Source organism: Pipistrellus hanaki (genome assembly GCF_964339955.1).
Source record: "Pipistrellus hanaki genome assembly, chromosome: 6".
NCBI lineage: Eukaryota > Metazoa > Chordata > Mammalia > Chiroptera > Vespertilionidae > Pipistrellus > Pipistrellus hanaki.
The window spans coordinates 22,904,313-22,919,047 of record NC_140508.1 but is presented as its reverse complement, the minus strand read 5'-3'; the positions used below and the strand labels follow the sequence as shown (position 1 = coordinate 22,919,047).

Below are 14,735 nucleotides of genomic sequence, written 5' to 3'. Positions count from 1 at the left end.
TCAGGCAGATGGGCTTTGCAAACGCTAGAGGGAGCGAGAGAAGCCAAAATGAGCCTGAGATCTCAACATTCTATAAAGTTGTACTACAACAAGGTAGTGGTAGCAAGCTTCTAAAAAAAAAAAAAATGCAAGCATGTTAGAAGCATATTTATAATATTACAAAAGAAAAAAAATGCTTCTTTTTAAGCATCTGTATTATATTAAAATCCTTTTATTTAATCATTTATGTAATAATGTTATAATTATGAAGCCTAGTAATCCCATCTGTGAATATTTATTATACAAATAAATAGAAAGAAGGTTCAAATAAATAACTAATTTATTTAAGGGAGGAAGATCATATTTTCAATTATGATTTTCATAGCCTGCTTTCTGCTATTTAATCAGTAATTGCTTTGGGCCCCATAAGTGTTTTACTTTTAAATGTTGCTGGGAAGAATTTTGCTTTTATATTTACCTGGAAGGCAATTTTCTTAAACTAATATTATTTGTTTTATCCTTAGAGGTTCACAACATTCCTCTTTGCATTTTTTGTTTATTTGTTTGTTTCTAGGAATGTCTTGTTTTTTGTTTTTCTAAAGGAAAAACAGCTAATTGTCTTTTCCAAGAATACCGTATTTTCTGGCGTATAAGATGACCCCCTAATTTTACAGTTAAAACATAGGTTTAGGCCTATATTCGCTGTATAAGACTACCCCCCACTTCCGAGGCAACACCAGTTCTTTTTTTAATAGACTGCCTCTCTGACTCTGGCCAATCTGAGCAGGCTTTTTACTAGAACACATTGTCATCTTATACGCCGGAAAATATGGTATTTGATTATGGCCTCTTCGTTAGCTTCATTTACTTTCTCTAGAAGCTTTTTAAACAACTGTTTAACCTTCTGAGTTCCTCTCTAAGGATGGATGATACCAAAATAGAAGGCGAACCCTTGATAAGAGGTGTATTGACCCCTATTGTCCTATGATTGTATTTTTCTGCGGGCCTCTGAGGACACACCAATTAAATCCAGGAGTTTTAGAATTCTAAAGTCTGTGAAAAGCCAGTTTCTTAGAAATTGTTAGGCAGGACAAGTTACGCTGAGGTGCAGCTGCTGAAATTTTGAAGGAAAGAGAGGTGGGAATCACATAATCTCTCAATAAAGGGTGGATTTTTTCTTTCTGTTATTATAAAACAAATTCATGGATTAAATTATTTTATGAAAAAAATTCTTTCTAGAACTTATTTTCAGATGGAAGTTGGTTATATTTAAAAAGAACTTTTTACCTGGCCAAATTCCTGTGGGTTTATATCCATATTTAAGCAGTTTTGTCGCATTCAGACAGGGTTTAAACAGCAAAGAGAATTGGACAATTTGGGTTATAGGCGTCTCAACTAAGGCACTGGCTGGCCTGGGAGTTAGCGATGAAGTTTCCATTCTCCCGGCTACCATTTGTTATCTGAGTTCTCATTATCTGCTTTGTTCTTTGCTCTTCTCACATGGCAAATAAAGGCAGCAGGAATTTACTGAACACCAATTATGTATTGTGGTTTTTTTTTTTTTTTTTTAAAGATGTCAATGAAAATGTAGAAGAAGGTAAGATATTGTGAACACTGTCATCTGCACTAGCGGCACTGACATTAGAGGCAAATTCAAGACAGCCCCCTCCTGACCCTACCCAAAAAAATACACACTTTCACTGCCTCCATTTAAAAAAAAAAAAACAACACAAAAAACAAAAAACCCCTCATTGCTCTTATCAGCTGTTTGAAATTCTGCCAGTTGGAGAAAACTTATAATATTTTGTGCCCCTTCTGAAACACTGTGTACTGTCTCTGGAAAGACGAAGAGTTACCCTAAATTACTTCAGGTTGCTTTCCTCCTTTGTTACCTAAGGGAGATTAGCTGCACTAAGGGGATGCTTGTCCTGGTGGGAGGGGTAAGAAGGAAGGCACTTTCAGCATGAAGCTCTGTAGACTATGATAGGAGGGCAGGGACTTGTACTTCCAGCAAGGAGCGTTCAGCTCAGAAAGGAGGAGCCAGAGTACACTAATGTTCAAGAGCAAATGCTTCAGAGTCTACATATCTGGTTTCATCTTGGCTTTGCTACATGGCTGCAGATAAATTACTAAATCTTTATGAGTTTATTAGGTCAGGGCTTGACTCAGAGCAAGTACCCAGAAAATGGTAGCTGCCACTGTTAAGATGAGGGCATCTGAGTGTCTGGGAAAAGGACACAGTCAGAAGTGGTAGAAGAATATGCACAAAGGGAGGTAGGAGAAGGCCCAGGACAGCTTGCTTCCCACTCTTCAAAATTTCCCTTTGAAGTACTTTTGTCGTCAGGAAATGGATGAGGAGGTGGCCAAGTAGGATATTTTCTTGTTGAATTCCTTTTCTGTTGCCCTCATGCATTTCATGACCTCATGTTCCCAGGGGTGAGAACTCAGTTGAGTTCTAGTAGACATATGGGGTTGGAAAGGTACTTGTTGTTTTTGCATTTTGTTTTGTTTTGGGAAGACAGGAGATGTGCCTTGATGAGCAGGGAAAATTGGATTTGGAAGTAGATTTCCCAGCCTTTGCCATTTACTTGTGTTTCTAAGTGAAATCAACAACAACCAACCAAACCTCTTTTGCTATAAACAATACCTAGTTGAAAGTGACTACAATAACTATAATTATTTCATGGGACAACTTAATCCAGGTTTTTCAACCTGTCTAGGCTTACGCTACCTCGTTTACTCATTCATTCATTCATTCATTATACACAAATTCATTGAACATCCTTATTAAAGAAGCTAGAAGGACTAGGTGTCCCTCAGTGCACCTTCAATATGATATTTGTGATTTAATTTTAGAATTTAATAGAGTTCTTTCAAGTCCAGAAAGAAACATTCTTGAGGATCTTTCTTCATCTCACCATTCTTCATGAGAATCAAGTCTTCAAAATATATGAAAAACAACAAAAAAGAACAACAACAAAAAGACTTGGTATATAAAATGCCTTGGACCGTTATCAGTTGAGAAATTTTTCTGGTTGGAAGAGACTGAACAGCCAGCCCTTATTGTCTAGTCAATAGTTGGACTCTACTGGTTCATCCAACTGAGACATTCAAATGTAACATCTGGTTCAGGTAAAGCTGGATACGTGGCTTACAATATGTCAACAAGAATGCAGTTTCTGTCTGTTAGTGTGCTGCTTCTTTTCAGTGTTGGCAGCCTCCTCAGATGTACAAAGGTCCCATGGCAGCTCCAGGCGCCCCTCTAAGGCTTCACACGTCGCATTCCCGGGTTGCAGAGTTCAGGGGGAAAGGCAGTCACCTCCATAAGCTCCTGCACAGAAGCCTGTGATTCACTCTATCTCATTTGTTTACACTTGCTCATACGCTCATTACAGAATCTATTCCAGGAAAGTGGAAGGGTATGTTGGTGAGCATATGCCCCCATAAGAGCGGTAGGTGGGGTCAATCCCACTCAAACACATGGTGAGAATGGGGAGAGTGGGGCGAGGGTATGATGCAAAGGAAAACTGGGCACTCCTAGTTAGAGAAGGAGGGAATGGATGCTGGAGATTAATTTTCAGAGAATTTGGCATGCTGAAACTTGGTCATGTTTTATAAATTTGTAAAATTGAAGCTGCTCTTTTTTCTTTTTTTTTCTTTCTTCTTTCTTCTTTCTTTTTTTTTTTAAGCCAGAGTTTCTGTTTAAATTGCCAAAACATCTTTAAAAGATTTTCTGTTTGTAGACCCTCTCAAGTCTAGCCCAGTTTTTTTTTTTCTGTCAACAGGTAGTGATGCATGTCAGGGCACATCAGTACTACATCTTAACGTGAGCCGATGGGATGTTAATAAAATAGAGAGAGAGTGCACACTCAGCTATCTGCGATCCTGTAAAGTCAGGCCAGATGCTTAATGTACCAGTTAGAAACGGTACAACATCTTTCTGAACAATTCCAAAGAGTATTGGAGAAACAATTAGATTTCTGCAGGTCACAGATGCCTTAGAATACTAAAAGGTTTGTAAAATGCTATATTAAGCTGTTCTAGTATTTGTCTTTTATTGGCCGACACTTAAAATATACCTAAAAACAACCACATTCCCCTTTTAAGTATATTTCCAAAACATACAGCACTGGAGTGAGATCTGTCATTACAGGACTTGAAACAGAAATCAAAGCAAAATTAAAGCAGTTATTTCTCTGTCTGCCTGCCTTTCTGCTCACTTTCTGGTACACTGTTCTTTCTCCCCCAATACCCATGTTAGACTGTTAAGCTTCAGGCACTGGGAGAAGGGTGACTGAAACACACACACACACACACACACACACACACACACACACACACACACACCACACCAACAGCAACAACAACACTGAGCAAAAAGCACTCCTTTAGTTTCCTGGGGGGGAAAGGAGGAACTGTGGTTAGCACAGTACCTAGCCCAAAGTGACGGGGTGAGGCAGCTGGCTAGTACAGAACTGAAAGCCTGGTCACCGCTTTTTCCCCCCTATCCAGGGCTTTCATGTCGCGCCATGCAGACATGCGCTACACCACTCCAGCTGATACATGATGTGTCCTTGACCCCTTCTCACTCTCCAGCACCCTGTCATCCTTTTCCTTTTGTTTTAAAATGCAAAAACAACAACAAAAAAGAGACTTTTAATATGGACCTTGGGGAAAATAAGGTGTCAAGCCAGCCAAGTGCCTGAAGCCTCCCTCTGATACTTTTGTGCATGGTCCTGGGAAAAGCACGTCAAGCCTCTGAGCCTCCGTTTCCTCATTTATGAAGATGGAGACATGGGATCCACCTCCTTCTGCTATGATGCCCTTCGATAAAGTGGTGCATGCAAGCGTTCATTCCTAAATCTGAGAAAGCACTTCGCAAAACAGAGCTAAACCCTGGGCATGGTTGTTTTTTATCTTCACTGTGATGAGTGGGGCCAGGATCAGTTCAAAAGGCACAGTCCACCAACGTGTAGTTGAGCTGTATATTTTCACAGTTTATCTTTGGGAATGAAACAATTTGAGAAATGCTTCTGCTCACTGTCCTGTATGCTCAGAACTTGAGATAACAGTATCTAAGACTGGTTCGGAGACGCAATTACAAATCAAAGGACAGAACCCTTATCCTGTGGAGATGATCAGAATAAAACATAGCTTAGGAGAGATGGCTAATAGGTACTAAACACAGATCACTATATGTCTGATTATAGACATGTGTATTAACTACATACAAGTGGATTGCTGGAAGCCATGTGCTTCTTTCTATAGCTATATATTGCTCTTAATCACTTTGTTTCACTTTTTATAGAGTGTTGGTGCTAATTTTAAGTACACAAAAGACTTTCTGAGAGGAAGGTTTCCTGAAATTGTCAATTTTTCTTATTTCTGGGAGCAGCTCTGTAGTTCTCCTCGAGTAAAAGATGATCTCTTTTAGGGATTGGTTGCTGTGTCCCTGCAGTCCAAATTACTTAGGTACATAAACATGTCTCATGCTGAAAGACACATGTTTAAAGCAGTGTCAAAAACTGTTTAATATTATGTCTGTTTATAAATGACTACGGAAATTGCCCCTCGTTGGTATTATCTAGGAGAAGCAGATTTACTACAATTAATATTTCTTTTCCCTGGGAGCTGGTATAAATTGATTATTTTAAAGATTATTTTTAAGGGATAAAGTATTAGCAATGAATTAGATTTGGACTGAAGTGAATGTTCTATAGTATCATCTATTCCACACGAAAGTAAGTTAGAACTAAGACATATTTACCATTGGATAATTTCCTGTAAAATATAAATCTTATTTTCTGAGTATGATTTATGACACAGATGGTATATATTGATTAAAGTACATGTATAGTCCCCTCTGTTTCACTTCCTTCATACTCTGAATGTTTAATAACCTTAAATTTGGGGAATTTAAAAGCATTTTATAATTCTTTCAGTAGTTAAGTCTTTATTCCTTTTGTTTGACATTTAGAATGTGTTAGTGTTATAAATTTATAAGTGCCTCGCGAGGGTTTCATCTATGTGTGTTTAAAAATCAAGATCTGGATTTGACAAATTTTACTAAAAGAGCCACAAATATTGCCAAAATGTATACTTTAAAGAACATTTATTCTTAATTTAAAAAAATAAGGGTGGATTAAAGTAATTTAAAAAGTATTGCTTTGTAAAGTTGATCATTTTTATTTACGACAAAGCTGAGAAGCTTAGGTAGTTGTTTAGTTCTCATGTTTGCATAGAAGCAGGATGGAGCTCTTTGAGTTGCTTCCCAAGCAGTCCCTCTTTGTTTTCCTCAGTGGCCCAAGGAGCAGATTTGTCACTCTGAAGTGTCCATGGTAATTCTGTGCTCCCCTTCTCCCCTGGGGCAAGTCAGAAGTAAGCTAAACAGATCATATCTTACTGACAAAGAGCAAAGCTTGTTCTCTGACTACAGAAGAGGGAACATATGAATGACAGACTTGTGATATTAAAAATGCTACTTTAACATTGATTTTTAAATGCCTAAACTGTTTTGAAAGTAGGATTTACATCTTTTTAAAACATTTACTTTAATTTTACCTTAGCATCTTAAGTGTGGTAAAAGTTAACAATTTTAGCTATACTTTATACCCTGTAATTCAGTAAAGTTATTAACATTATCATTATTATTATTGTCATTGTTGGCACAATTTGTTCTTTGCAAACAAATCTTTCTATTTTATATTTAGAAATTAGAGAAAAATATGTCGCGTCTTATGTGCTTCCAGAATACTTTTCTAACAGAGTATAGAAATATATTTTTGATAGAAAGAAGAAATAGCTTTATTTTAGGAAGTAGAACTATTATAAATATAGAAATAAATGTTTATAAATGGTAAGTAATTATACAATTCTTTTATATCATATTTATATCCTGTATTCTTGAAAAAACAAAAAAAAATGTTTTCTTTTTTTCATTGTATTTTTAAATAATGCAATATTACCATCTCCATTTAAAAATAGCTGGTATCTAATAATTGTGTAGCGGGTGCCAGTCTAAGAACTTGTTCTGAGCCCTCTGAAGATGATATCTGTATGTAGTTCTAAGAGAAGTAGGTGCTATATAGGCTCAAAAAGCTTGCAATTTTTTAATGCATTTTATCTAACTCACTAGTGTCCTCTTCATTTTCTTTAGATTGGTTTTACTTCCAAGAAGGTCTCTGAATTAGCAGGTTAGAAGGAGTGGGTGGTGAGGTTGTCTCAGTAAGGTCTTGGTTTGAGACTGTTCAGTAGATGCTTAGAACAAAAGCGGTGATAAAAGAGAGGGTAGAACATACATTGTAACAAGGGCCTTGGAAGTTGCCTAGTTTGCCCTGTCTTCCATAGCTTTTCAAAAAATGTTGTGGCTGCGAAGGCCTACTCTTGCACAAATTTTGTGCACCAGGCCTCTAGTAAGACCATAATAAAATGGAAATATCCTTAGCTTCTTCACTTATCCACTTACTTACTTCCTTCCCCAGTGGCATCCACTGTCATAATTTATTAGTACATTTTTAATCCATTTATTTGTTTAAATTAAGATGAACTGTCAGCCATCAACAACTTAAAGTAAAAGTGGCTTAAACAATATAGAAGTTGGTTCCTGTGTAAAAGTTCAGATAGGTAATCCAGGGTTGGCATGGCTCTTCACACAGTCAGTGACCTGGGCTTTTTCTAGCTTGTTGGTTTAGAGTGGGTGGACTTAATCTCATAATTCAAGGTAGTGGTATCCTCACCACTGGAAGGACAGAAAAAGGAATTACAAATACATTAGTGTTAATAATTACCCATCTATTGCAATAAAAAATTATTATTTATTTTAATAATAATTAAATTATTCACTAATTAACTGCAAAAATGCACTCAATCGTCTCCTTGTACAAAGAGGATTATAAGGAACCTTCTTCTACATATGTCCTACTCCACATGGTTCAGCTTCTCTGGCTTATATACCTAGAAGTGGAAATTTTGGGTCTCAGGAGATGACTATAGGTATAGGTAACTATTCTAGATGTTGCAAAATTCTCCTTTTTATTTGAGTGCTTTAAGCTGCAAATAACAGACAATGGAATTCAAAGTGGCTTAAATGAAGAAATTTATTACCTCACAAACAAGAAGTCCAGAGGTAATACATTGATTCCATGGCTTGCTCTCCTCATGGCTACAGGAATCATGTTCAGTCAAAACTATGATCAGTTTTCTAGAATCTTCCCCTACCTGGCTTTCTTTTGTATCTTATTGACTAAAATGGAATGACAGCTCAATGCCTGTATTGATTACTTATAAGGTTAAAGAAGATAGTGATGACTAGCTGGGGGACAAGGCCAGTTTCCCTTAAAGAGTATTATCAGGAGAAAGGGGACCCCTGAGCAAACTATGCTATTAGGAAGGAGGAAGAGGGAAAGTGGATAGCAAATAGGCAATTGTCAGTTTTTGCTTTATTTCTAAAATAGTGGCAACATTCGCTTCAGTAGTCCTTAGTTTTCTGGGCTTTTGTTTGTTTTTGCCAATCTGGTGAGCACAAAACAGTTGGTATTCTAGTTTTATTCCTGGGTATTTTTCTGCTCCTAGTGGGTTGCACAACTTTTCAGACATTTTATAGGTCTATGGGTTTTCTTTTCTGAGAAATGCCTTATTTATGTTCTTTGTCTTGTATTCCACCAAATTTGTATTTTTCTAATTGATTTGTAGCAGTTTTAAAAAATATATTCTGAATAATAATTATTTTTCTGTGATGGTGTGTTGGAAGTGCTGGTTTGTAATGAAACGTGGGACTCCTGCAGAGACTCTGTAACCTCAGAACTATTTTTATGATGATAGGAAGATGTTATTTGTCTTTTTCACTCTTGTTCTTTCATACCTGTGGAGTCTTACAGAAGCTCTATAATTTGTGATATCATAGGAAATTGAAAATGCCAAGGTAAAAATGGTAGCCAGGTTCTCTTACTTCAGACATTAAGGCGTTTTGCAGAAATGTAAAACAATGCTGCCCTTCTGAATAAATGTTTTGGTTGTTTGTAAAATAGTCTTCCTCTCCCCCATCCCCCCAAAAATATGCTTTTTATTTAAAGGGACACTGGGTTTATGGTTATTTTTAAATGAATTTATAAGTATTTAAATCTTTTCTATTTTAATTTCTAGTCCAGGTATATTAAACATTGAGAAATAGAAGTCTTATTACTATAATAAAAATTTAAATGAAAGGATTAACAATTTTTACAATGTATCTAGATATTTTATTTCCAACATATATAACCCTTCTGTGTAAAATTTTTTTAGTCAAAGATGAAAATCTATTATAGTCCTCTCTCAGTTTGGTCATATGTCTAGCGACTCTCGCCTCTAGAATGAAAGAAAAGAAAGGAAAAATGATTCTGTTCTTAAATATATCTCGGTTAAGTGTAGGGTTCCTTAGGACAAACCTCAGTCACCAAATATAGCCCATAAAACCACGAAATGTGGTTTTCATTGCCTTATCCTTAGAACTGTGGGTTTCCAACAGCTGCTGCTGACTTTTACTGCTGGTGAACTTGGACAGAAAGCAATTTCTATTCATCTATCAGGTCAGGCAGGCACGCAGTAAATATGTGAGTACATTTGATATTGACAAGATTCATGCAAATGAACTCGCAAATAAGGCAGTGCTCTCAAGCTTTTGTCCCTCCAAAAACTTTGGATCTGCCCCTCATCTCACACAAAGCTGCCCCTTTGACTTAAATCTGTCTCGTTCTGATAGATGCCAGGCATAGTTTTTGAAATAGTTCAACTCATCTTTGCAAATGTAATATGTTTCTCCCCTTTAAATGGGAAAGTTTTTCATTGTTAAAGGGAAAGGCCATTTCCCCTTTTTCATTGTTTTGAGGTGAAAGCGGAGTGAAATATGAAGTGAAGGATCTGCTTCAAAGATGAACAACATGACTATTTAGTTTGCTCTTCAGTGGCAGGTGTTGTTACATACAGAGGAAATAGTAAAGTACTCAGGAGTAAACTGTCACTGGAGGGACTTAAAAGGAGTTAATGCGACTTCTCAAGTAGATTCATTTACTTGAGGGGGACAGTTTACAAGATGGTAGATTTGGGCGCTATATAGGATTTTCCTTTCTCGAGCACTTATTATGTTCTAAGTCCTATCCTAAGCACTGTACTTACAGATATCAACTTGTTCAATTCTCCGGACACCTCTATGAGGTAGTGAATACCATTATCCCCCTTTACAGCCTAGAACAAAGTGGTTAAAAACTTGCTGAAGGTGCCCTAGCTGGTTTGACTCACTGGATAGAGTGTTGGCCTGGGGACTAAAGAGTCCCGGGACTGATTCCGGTTAAGGGCATGTATCTTGGTTGCGAGCACATCCCCAGTGGGGGGTGCGCAGGAGGCCGCTGATCGATGCTTCTCTCTCATTGATGTTCCTAACTCTCTATCTCTCTCCCTTCCTCTCTGTGAAAAAAAAAAACAAAAATTAATAAAATATATATTTTAACAAAAAAACACAAAACAGAAAAACTTGCTGAAGGTTATACAGTACTACAATCTGACTTCATTCCCAGGCTCTAGAACCCAAGTTTTTACCCACTGTTCTTTATTGCCTTGCAGATGAGTGTGTGTTTTTTGAAGTTATAGTGCTCGGAGAGTTTGTGTTCGGTTGTTTGTTTGTTTGTTTGTTACATCAATGCGTGGAAATATTTACATTAGATCAAGAGAAAACAAGTTGGTATCTGCAGGAGATCTTTTCAGAAGTCACTTACAAGCACCAAAGGCAAGGCAGATTTCAGAAAGGAAGGTGAGGCAGTCAGTTATGAAGTTTCAGTCTCGTTGTGCAATATTCTTTGTATCTGAATGTGTTGGGAATCTCGGAGGTAGTTTCAGGCCCTGCACTGCTTTCAGTAACAAGAACTTGGGTGAGTCACTCATCTCTCCTGGGGATGCTAACAGCTACCCCCACCAGCCTCAAGCAGTTTTTGGAAAGAGCAAATGAGTTATTGTGGTTATCAGACCCAGTTGCGAGCTATAAAGTCCTCATTTACTGTTAGTCATTGCTATAATCAGGCCTCATTTCTTTTAGAAAAGCCTTTCAGAAACACCTCCTTTTAGAAAATCACATTCTGTAATTGTCCCTGCATTTGATACAAGGTAGGTCAAGTGTTCAGTGTGGTGCTTGGCTTATGGTCACACTCAATAGATTCTAGTAAGGGTTATTTAATTTCTAGCAGACATCTTTGATTTCAGGAAGGCAATAAAAGGAAAATATCCCCTGGGCAGGACAGAAGCTGCTGAACTAAGATCTGAAAAATGGAGCTCCCTAGCCTTTGCTAGTGGCCAGGGGCTGTGGTGATACCGAGGAGATTTGGGAAATTGAATTCACCTTTTCAGTTTTCAGTAATAATAACGCCTCTCATTTATACTGCCTGTGTAGTCAGGTGCCTCCGCTGATGTGTTCACGGGAGCTCTCTGAGGACTGCTAAGTATCCTAGGGTCACATCCAGCTTTAGTGAGCTGAGTGGAGTGTATGCTCACTGCCTCCAGAAAGGAGGAGTATCTGCCATCCCTAAACTGTCCTGTAAAGTTTTTGAGGTACTTTCAATTCCACTTAATCAGAGCCTCACTGCAGCCCTCCACATTTGTCAGTGTCCCTATAACACGAGGAATCTGAGCCTATGGCCCCTTTCTCCTATGCCTGCATTTCTCCATTGGAGCGTGCTGCCATGGCGTTCAACACGCCTGCCCCGGCCTCAGCCTCTGTTCTGAAGTGTAGCACGGATCTGGACATAGGATAGATGATCCACGTACTTTTGCAGAATTAAATTTAATGAATTAAAACTTCACTCCTAACTGCATGATTGATACTCAAGGGTAAAGCCTCAAACCTCAAAAATAAAAGCACTTCCCTCATGCTTTCTAAATGCCAGACTTCTGTTTCTGGTAAGCTTGTCATTCCAGTATGCGGAAAGTGGTGATTTAGCTGCTCCTACGTGACTCTTTGACCATTTTTATCAAAATGATCTGCGAACTAGGCTCTCTAGAAACCTCAAGGGCTATGAGCTGGATGTGGAAAGAGCTAGTGACCATGGGAAAAGGGAGAGAAAAGGCACAGTATTTAAGAATACGTGCTTCTTTCCACCACATCTTTCTGACACTTACATTTGGTCCACAACTCATTTTAATCGTATATTGTCTTTGTGTGTACACAGCACAAGTTTATTTTCAAGATTGACATCTGGTTTATCTGCACATTTTACTTTCTTTCTGGCTATTTAGTAAAGGTCATATTTATAACTTCAGTATTGGTAATTTGTGCAGTAGGCCCAGTTGTTTGCTTCTATAATGTCCATTAGATCCATTTCCAGGAGACAAAATGCTAAGATTTCATTCTGGAGTATCTGAGTTTTTACAGATCTGAATATTGTCTTTTGATTTATAGAAATACACTGAATGACCAGATTATTATGATCTCTGAATGCATAATAATATGGCCATTCAGTATATATATATATGCCTGGTGCATGAATCCATGCATGGATGTGGTCCAGCCTGCCTGGCCAGAAGAGGGGATATGGGTGATTGGCCTACCTGCCTGTTGGTCTAACTCCTGGTCAAGGGTACAATTTGCATATTAGCCTTTTACTATATAGACTAGAGGCCCAGTGCACAAAATTCATGCATGGGGGGCGGGGGTGGGCAGGGGGGTCCCTCAGCCCAGCCTTCACTCTCTTCAATCTGAGACCCTTTGAGGGATGTCAGACTGCCTGTTTAGGCCGATCCCAGTGGGATCAGGCCTAAACTGACAGTCTAACATCCCTCTCACAATCCAGGACTGCTGGCTCCCAACAGCTTGCCTTCCTGCCTTCCTGATTGCCCCTAACCACTTCTGCCTGCCAACCTAATCACCCCCTAATCACTCTCATGCCAGCCTGATTGATGTCTAACTGCTCCCCTATCAACCTGTTTGCCCCCAATTTCCCTCCTCTGATGGCCTGGTCACCCCCAACTGCCCTCCCTTGTAGGCCTGGTCCCTCCCAACTGCCCTTCCCTGATGTCCATCTTGTGGTGGCCATCTTGTGTCCACATGGGGGCAGGATCTTTGACCACATGGGGGCAGCCATATTGTGTGTTGGAGTGAAGGTCAATCTGCATATTATTCTTTTATTAGATAGGATAGAGGCCTGGTAAATGGGTGGGACCAACTGGTTTTCCCTGAAAGGTGTCCCAGATCAGGATGGGGGTTCCCTTGGGGTGTGGGGTGGCCTGGGTGAGGGGCCTGTGGTGGTTTGCAGGCCAGCTACGCCCCCTGGCAACCCAAGTGGATGCCCTAGTGTCTGTAATTTATTTACCTTCTACAATTGAAATTTTGTAGCCTGGAGAGGAGCCAAGCCTTCTGCTAGCTTCATGGTGGCAGGAAATTTATTTACCTTCTATAATTGAAACTTCATAGGCTTAAGGGGAGGCCTGGGCCAGCCAGGGTGTGTGAAAAGCTTGGCTTCCTCTATCACCTGGGAAATCCAAGCCTCTCTCCTCTTTCTCTGTGGCTGCAACCATCTTGGCTGGGTTAATTTGCATGCTTGCTCTGATTGGCTGGTGGGCATGGCTTGTGGGTATAACAGAGTGATGGTTAATTTGCATATTACTCTTCTATTATATAGTATATACACTGAATGGTCAGCTTATTTTGTGTTCAGAGATCATAATAATCTGGCCACTCAGTGTATATCAGAGTAATAATAACTTACTAAATGCTGGTCACTGTCATAAAATTTACCTTTTAAAGTGCACAATTTAGTGGAATTTAGTACATTTACAATATTCTTCAACCAACCCCTCTATCTAGTGCCAAAACATTTCATCACCTCAAAAAGAAACCCATACCCATTAAACAGTTGCTCCATATATTTTTTTAATTGATTTTTTTACAGAGAGGAAGAGAGAGGGATAGAGAGTTAGAAACACCGATGAGAGAGAATTATCGATCATCTGCCTCTTGCATACCTCCTACTGGGGATGTGCCCACAACTAAGGTACATGCCCTTGACTGGAATCGAACCTGGGACCTTTCAGTCTGCAGGCCGACGTTCTATCCACTGAGCCAATTCGGTTTGGGCTAGTATGGAAATTTCTGACTTTTGACTGGCGAGTTAATTTATTTACATTTATAGTAATTACTGATAGGAAAGAGCTTCCTTCTGCCATTTTTGCTATTTGTTTGCTATGCCTAGTACTTTTTTAGTTCCTCTTTTCCTCCATCACTACCTTTTTTCTATTCAATTGATTTTTAAATTCTATTTTTATTTCCTTTTTTTGTATATATATATATATATATTGATATATATATATATATATATATATATATATATATATATATATAAATGTTTAAGTGATTACCATGAGGAGTACAATCAAAATCCTAAATTTATAACAACCTAATTGGAATTGATATCAATTTAGGATCAATAATATATAGAAACACTGCCACTGTATAGTTCCCCTCCCCACTTATGTTATTGTTGTCATCAATAAGATTATAGCTTTTTACATTGTGTAAAAATTTTTGCTCCCTTACAGCCTGAGTAATTATTGCTTTATGCACTTGGATTTTAAATCTTATCCTATATAATAAAGGGGTAATATGCAAATTAACCCTCATGCCCTCACAAGATGGCTGCCTATGACCAGGCCGACAGGGGGGTTAGTGAGGGAGTAACAAACAATTGAACAGCAGGCTGTGTGGGGCAACCAGGATGGCAGGGGGGTTAGTGAGGGAATGA

General features: G+C 38.5%; 1 protein-coding gene across 1 annotated transcript in view; it reads left to right on the top strand.

The window, feature by feature from the left end:
* MACROD2 (mono-ADP ribosylhydrolase 2) overlaps positions 1 to 14,735 on the top strand; it is a 1,842,294-nt gene that overhangs the window by 272,719 nt on the left and 1,554,840 nt on the right. The window lies entirely within an intron of this gene.